Source organism: Mya arenaria, chromosome 12 (assembly GCF_026914265.1).
Source record: "Mya arenaria isolate MELC-2E11 chromosome 12, ASM2691426v1".
Classification (NCBI taxonomy): domain Eukaryota; kingdom Metazoa; phylum Mollusca; class Bivalvia; order Myida; family Myidae; genus Mya; species Mya arenaria.
In genome coordinates this window covers 66,981,307-66,986,831 of record NC_069133.1, presented here as the reverse complement: position 1 = coordinate 66,986,831, position 5,525 = coordinate 66,981,307, and the positions used below count along the sequence as shown (strand labels likewise).

The 5,525-nt window shown below is 36.8% G+C and overlaps 1 non-coding gene across 1 annotated transcript; it reads right to left on the bottom strand.

Moving 5' to 3' along the window:
• Nucleotides 1-4,986: 4,986 nt before the first annotated feature.
• Nucleotides 4,987-5,148, bottom strand: LOC128212620 (U1 spliceosomal RNA). Its single transcript, XR_008257540.1, has one exon. It is a non-coding gene; the product is annotated as a U1 spliceosomal RNA (small nuclear RNA).
• Between the last annotated feature and the right edge of the window lie 377 nt (nt 5,149-5,525).

Genomic DNA, 5,525 nt, shown 5'->3' with positions numbered 1-5,525 from the left:
GCTTGAGCAGGGTTTGCCTTGGGCTATATACTCCTCTCACAATACCAAGTTTGACTACCTGCCTTGTACTGAATATGATTTAGAGGCTGCTTGATCAGCATAGTAAATATACCAGAGAATATTTACAAGTATCCTTCGGTTTTATCAATGGATTGCGTATTTATCTTTTATACCGTATAAATTTGTACTACATTAAATTTTAAACAGTACTAGAAATAGACAGAATATCTAGACTTTACTTACTCTTTCCGGCTATAAATAGACCAGCGATCTTAGCCACTGTATTATAAATAGCTACTGTAAAATACACTGGCTTTAAACCCGAGTCCGCCCGGTTAGCTCAGTCGGTAGAGCGTTGGACTGTTAATCGGACAACCCGGGTTCGATTCCCGGGCGGACCAGGTTACTTCTGTTGTGATTGGTTATGAAATTCTTTCTACGACCATTCGCACTGTACCACTGCCCCTGGCATGTACAGAAGTTGTCAGTTCCTTGCAGAAGTGAAGGCACCTAGTACTGGTTCACCGCCCAGGATAGGTGTGCGGTGGTTGAACTGTCACTCTGGGACCCTTCAATGTGCTCACGCCGGGACCCGGAGTATAAACTACTAACACCACCACCACTGGCTTTAAACCCAGATAACTCTATCTTTAAACCCAGATAACTTTATGTAAACATTGATGATTACTTGGTATTGATGTAGTATAGTTATAAATCATTGTTAAAGTTGATGATTGTCTAAGAATTAAGAATAATTGTTTTCTTAATCATGATGATATGACGAAGCTACATGTATAGCTCTCTATCACGGTCATTGCACTATACAACAGCAATTGAATAGACCGCTGCTGTGATGAATAAGCCTGTATCAACTGTTCATCAACGTTAGCGGATGGGGGGGGGGGCACTTTGTATGTTTATATTGGAGAAAAAGGTTATATAATACGTTCAAAATGCACCACTTCGGACTAGAAATTATTAAAATCCCAATTACATGACTGTACTCCCCAATTTGCTTGCCTCAAAAAAATATTATGACCATTCAAAGTGTGAGGATAGTAGGTAGTTTTTAATCATTTTCAGATGATGACTGTTATTTGCAGATAAAATGTATCCTCTTAGCAGCAGGGAATAAATAAATACGATGTAAATTTTAATGATGAATAAGAGTTATGACCTTGACCTCTGACCTTAAAATCCATAGCAGTCATCAACTGGTCTCCTTCTACCTTTATGTCAAGTTTGATGACCATTCTTTGAGGAATTGTCGAGTAATCACTAAGACAAGCTTTGGACTACCTAAGGACCAACCGACGGACCCCTACCCACATATGCGAAGCAATATACCCCCTCCTCTAAGGGGGGCATATTAATAAATAGTTGGGGAAATAGTTGTTTTTCTCTTCATAAGATAATCATACTTTTGTGTGGATTTTAATAAACGTAGTGGACTTTCATTAGGTCATGTTATCACCCAAGGACTTCTCCATTTCTGAGTATAATGTTTGAAGCACTGAGAGGACAATAAAATGAAGTCACGACATATCCTGTGTGAGGGAGCTAAACAATGACGTAGTAAGATAATGTTTTTTTTTGCTGTATTATTTAATACAAGTTTCAACGTAAAACTAAATCAAAAGATAAATGTACATACATGAGTTACCCTATACGAGTTCTAGATACATTGTAGACTGCAGAATTACATGCCCCGTTCACATGATCAACATTACCTAATTAACTGATATTAAAGTACTGATAGCTAGAGTTATACTTAGGCAATAAATTTCGTGTAGCATTTTCTCAATATGGATTGCAAGTTAAGAAATATATCATCATATTTAGCAGAACATGTGTACATAGTATATTTACTAAAATATAATAAAACAGAAGCACGACTGCAAAGAAACGAACGCCAACATATATCTGTTAACATTTTTTTCATTTAAACAAGGGGATTACTCAACAGTCATTAAAACATAGTTATGAGTCTTGTTATACATGTGCAAATTGTTCACGAAGTTTAAATTAAATATCCAGGATGGGTTTTAAGTTTTGTTCAAGATGAAAGTTTTTGCAAGACAACAAAGACTATGACAATGCCTAGTGTTTTTTTTGGCTTCCAAAACTGAAAAGTTTAAAAATGTGCTTGTTCCACAAATGAAACAGAGTTAATAGCTAACAATACACATGACTGCATACTTATACATGTAGGCTTAAATAGCTAAACAAGAAACGCCACAGTATGACAAAACCAGGTTTTCAATGATTGACTTAAAAACTTAAGTTTCTCTGACAAAATGAAAAGAACATTACTTCGGTGTTTAATGGATTAAAGTTAACAAGCCATTGTTTAGACCATTGAAGAATAATATCAAGATCATGATTTAATGTCTCTTGAATTAACTGGGTATCTTTACTTGATACTGCTAAAGAGCTATCATCAGCAAAGAGTCTGGTAACGCTATTGAGTGACTCCGCTATATCGTTTACATGTACCAAAAATAATAAAGGGCCTAACACCGAACCCTGAGGGACCCCGCCGTGTAATATTTTGGCGTCAGAAAAAGAATTGTTGATAAAGACCTTTTGCTTACGGTTTGTTATGTATTGTTCTAACCAAACGAGAATTTTCCCGCCGATTCCATTTTCTTTGAGTTTAAACAAAAGTCCTCTGTACCGGACTCTATCAAAAGCCTTAGAAATGTCGCAAAATACAATACATGTAGATTCTTTTTTGTCAAATGATGTACATATTTGATTGTATATATCGATTAGTTGATAAACTGTCGAGTGACCTGGTAAAAAACAGACTGTTTGGAGTAAATAAGACTGTTAAAATGCAAGAAATTATAAACGTGTTTAAAAATTATTCGTTCCATGACTTTTCCGACACAACTTATAAGTGATATAGGTCTATAATTGACAGGCTCTCCTTTATTGCCCTTTTTGAATAACGGCATTACATGTGCAAGTTTCCAAATTTCTGGATAAACCCAAGTATTTATCGAACGATTGAAGAGCATACAGAGGGGAAAGCTCAGCGTTTTTGACGTTTCTTTTAACATTCTTTGACTTATTTGATCTGGACGAGTTGATTTGTTTACGTCAAGGTTTTCTAAAATGTCAATGACTTCCTGTTCGTTAATGGTAAGTTCATTTAAACAATAATTTGTTTTTAAATTAGAACGAGGTAATGTACTACTCGAGTCATTTACATTAGATATAGATGAAAAGTAGTTATTTAGTGCGTTTGCTTTTTCTTCGTCTGTTTGCGAGATAAATTTTTTAAAGAATACATTTGCAGCAATCCACACTAAGTCTATCTTTCAACAGGAATACAGGTTAAAGGTAGGATATTTGCCATATAGTACGTGTCAAATATGTACATACGAATTCAATTCACCTATCAATGGGTAAAATATCATCAATGTCACCATAAGGAAACAGCACACATAATGGATGAAAGAGTTTGTGAGACAGTTCAGACAGAGGTGGCGGCTGGACTCACGGGAAGGTCGGGTCCGAGTACACGGGAAGTTGACCATCATGCACAGCCTTCAAAGCGTTCATATTTCTAATCTGTATTTTCTTATCCACACCGGCTACAGTCATGATGCCATATACGAAGCCTCCGGAGACCCATGTATTTATGAGGGATCCTTCGCGTTTTAACTTCAGGGCCTCATATGCTAATTTCTGCCTAAACTTTGTCAGAGAGTCATGGACAAATATACGATCACCAAGGGATTTTCTTGCGTTATACATTGTTTCTCTCGCTTTTGAATTGGTGAATTTAACTATGACTTTCCGAGTAGAATTAGTGCGGAATCGGCCTAGTCTGTGGGCTTTGTCAATGTCGGCAGGTGTCAGATTAAGATTCAACTTTTTGGCTCGATTCATGATTTTGGCAGTGACGTTCTCATGATGGTCGCCCGTATCCCCTTGAATACCATGAATCTCCAACATAGAACGACGACCATATTGCTCGAGTTCGTCTCTTGCCTCGTTGGCGGACGCGATACACTCTTTTAAGTGTTGGTTTTCTTTGCGTATTTCTGCAATTTCTGTTTTCAGATCGTTAAATTTACTGTCGACAATCTTGGTGAATTCATCCTTCAGGTCGATCAAAAGCTGTTCCTTAAATTTTTCAACCATCTGGCTTGCTACCTCTTCCAGGTCTTTCCTTGTGCACATTTTTACCTCTGAGTCCGAGTCTATGTCCGAATGTACACTGTAGTAACTCGCGTCACTCAGGCTTCATGCGTCCGTCGACTCCCTCAAAGGATTTCCTACTCTGTGACGCTTGTAGACGTGTAAATTTAGGGGTTTTTGATTTGGGGATGATCTATTTCTCTTTCGCCTATGTCCTTTCGCGGGCATTTGGTCACTTCATCAGCTAGTGGGAGGGGTAATTTTAATGTTTGCCTTACGCAAAAATGATTGCACGAATTAATTAGTCACAAAAGTCCCCTTAGCGATTAAATGATTACTTGTGGATGTACTACATTACAAAAATACCAATATTTCTGCAACCGGCTACTGTAGTCCTTTGATTTCTTCACATTTTTTCAGCATTGCACAAAAAAACCGCCATTTCTTTTTGACCGGAAAAGTATGATCTATAACAAGTAATTTTGTTGAATTGATATCCATGCTAGATTAAGTATCATAGGTGGCATTTAAATCATTTGTTGTTGAAATATTCCAGACAATTCTAATATAAGTATAGAGAATACCTTATAACTTTCACAAGTTGACAATATTCACATCTTCATTTTTCCATTTCTTGACTATACTGAGCTGTGCTTATAGTAATGTGTAATGAAAATACTTACATATATATTAAAATTATCTTTTCATTAAAAATAAATATTAGTACTCTATAATTATTAAATTTACAATTTTAAGTGGTTACTATGTACTAAGGAGACTGTATGAATACTCTCGTGGTCCATATACCAAGAGATGTGCTATTGTTTGTTTATTCAGGGACAGCGCGAACGCAGTCCCCACACCAATAAATTACGTACCCGAGTAACCAACATTTGTGGCTATCGCAGGCGTCAGCCCAACCGAAGTGCAATGGGAGGGCCTCTTCCTGGGGGAACCGCCTTCATGATCACGGTATCCCCTGTACCAGGTAAGTATGCTTGAGCAGGGTTTGCCCTGGGCTATATACTCCTCTCACAATACCAAGTTTGACTACCTGCCTTGTACTGAATATTGATTTAGAGGCTGCTTGATCAGCATAGTAAATATACCAGAGAATATTTACAAGTATCCTTCGGTTTTATCAATGGATTGCGTATTTATCTTTTATACCATATAAATTTGTACTACATTAAATTTTAAACAGTACTAGAAATAGACAGAATATCTAGACTTTACTTACTCTTTCCGGCTATAAATAGACCAGCGATCTTAGCCACTGTATTATAAATAGCTACTGTAAAATACACTGGCTTTAAACCCAGATAACTCTATCTTTAAACCCAGATAACTTTATGTAAACATTGATGATTACT